Here is a 2,466-nt window from a genome sequence, read left to right on the forward strand (position 1 = left end):
TACAACCTAAGTGTCCCGCATGTGCAGTTGAGGACGCGATGACGTCACACGTAGCATAGCATCCTCAGTGTTTACAGAAGTAAACATGGATTATAATGCTGGCGCGCATTTTGCGGTCATTAATTTATTTTCTAACCGGAGCTTTCCGTCCATTGACTGCTCTCCTCATTGTAGTCCGCTATGGGTGTCGTCTTTCTTCCCGCTTCTGCATAGCAGGACGCAGAATAGTGACGTTTGTCGAGTATCGTGACGTACAGGTCGGATAAATGCGACCCGGCCGTACAGACACAGGTCGCATTTGAAATGATCAGATACGTATCGGATTCAGGACCACATATCCAAGCGGCCTGGGTCGCATTTGAAAAAATCCGAACTGTGTTGTTCAGACTGTCGTGAAAAGATCAGATCCAGGTCGCATATGGGCAAAAGAAATCGGAATTGGGTCACTTCAGGCTGCAGTGTGAACGTAGCCTTAGCCTAATCTTGCTTGCAAGATGAATTGTCGCCATATTTGTGCAAACACACGAGAATCCATCTTGTCCCGCTCCGACTTCAACTGTTTGTCGGAACCAAAAACGGTTTGGGCCAATCGTGTTGCAGTATTGTGGTTTAAGGCGGGACATACCTGTGCGAGGAAAGCAAGAGCTGCTGAGCCCACAGCTGAACCAAAATAAACATGGCAGCGCAGGATGACACACGTGTAGCTGCTGCGGTCACATCTGTTTTGTTAGAATCCATGATTTCTTCCTGGATGGTAGAACAGCAAGAAGAACCATGACAGCTTACCTTGTGGTTTTCCCTGGCATCTGCTGTTTACGTTTTAATTTTATATCCTTATTGGCTAAAACCAACCTTTGGTAGGCAGGCTTAGAGTTCTGCTGAACGTCCCTCCTTTCCCCAAACGGATTCGATGGGAGCAGTCCCAGATCGATAATGTGCAGAACGGAGAACTTTATCAATATGGCTGACCAGGGTAGATTTAGTCTAGATGCCAAAAAAAGCAGATGAATTTCTACTTGATAATGTTCACAAGCTTGCTTGGAAAATCTGGACTTTTGCATCTGCAAAGATCAGTTAATTTATAATGGAGGACGTGAGGGAACCCAGGGGGAAAATCACCGCAGCTAAAGTGGATCCGCTATTTTATGAAATAATTGAGACTGAAGCTCAGATTTCAGAAAATTTTCTGGGAAAAAGTGCAAATATCAAACCAACGCTAAATCAGACAATTTTTTGTGAATTTATTGTTTTAATGAATAAAAATTATCAGTTTTTTATTTATTTTATTTTCCGTAACAGACTTGAAAAGTTTGGAAATGTTTGTTTAGCAAAGTGAAACTATGGACCATATATTATTCCTCACTGCTCTCACATTTCCAAAAGACAATTACTTAAATGTCTAAAAATAAAGCCAAATACCTTTTAGGAATTTTAAAACCCAAAGATCATGTGATAAGAGTTTTTGCACACTATTGGGAGGTCTTTCTGTTTGAAGTGTTGGGATAATAATAAAAAAAAAAAAAACCCTGATCAATTTATTAAGAAGAAACTAACAATAAAGTTTGTATGTACAAACCTTTACCAGCTCAACAATCCAAACATGTCTGTAAACGTCTGCATGTAATTTTACAGTAGATCGCGTGATGAACCGTGTGGCAGCCGCAAACTGAAAGATCAGGAAAACTGTCCAGAGCATCGTGTGTATCAGATAAATCTCTTGTGTTCTGTACAGCGTACCTTCTGAAATGTCATTACTGGGTTTTAGGCTGAGTGACTCTCAAGCACAGAAGTCAAACGGTATCTTTTAAACAACTATCAGGGTTTGATTGCTTTTACATTTGCTTAAGGACTTTTTCATTGATTTTTTTTTTTTTGTGATGCACTGTAAAATGCACCTGTAAGTTCTTCAATGACACTAATTTCTTTTATAGACATCTGTTTTTTTTTTATTGCCCTGGTGGTTTATATCTATTAGTAATTAATGTAAATATTCGAAAACAATACATCAAACATTTTTGTAATATGTACATTCTTATTGGTGCGTTCACTCCCTGACCCAATTAATAGGAAAACAATGTAACTTTTCTGTTTGTTCTTTTATACAGTAAAAATGTGCTGCATTCACAATGTTTTTAACTTCTGGTTGAGTTATGAGGTTTTAGGTTGAGACATCTGAGTCTGTAAAAGAAATCTGTCCTTCCAATAAATTTAGGCAAAATGTTTCAAACGATATCGGAGATTAAGAGACATATTTTGATTTATTTTTTACAGTACTATATCATAGCCTTGAAGTTTTCTCACCAATACAAACCTTAATAGCTGTTTAATTTTCCTTTCTGCTACTATATCCATCCATCTATCTATCTATCTATCTATCTATCTATCTATCTATCTATCTATCTATCTATCTATCTATCTATCTATCTGTTGATGCAGCCACTCCTTGATCCACATCAAACCCATGTG

This window comes from Fundulus heteroclitus, chromosome 7, assembly GCF_011125445.2.
Source record: "Fundulus heteroclitus isolate FHET01 chromosome 7, MU-UCD_Fhet_4.1, whole genome shotgun sequence".
NCBI lineage: Eukaryota > Metazoa > Chordata > Actinopteri > Cyprinodontiformes > Fundulidae > Fundulus > Fundulus heteroclitus.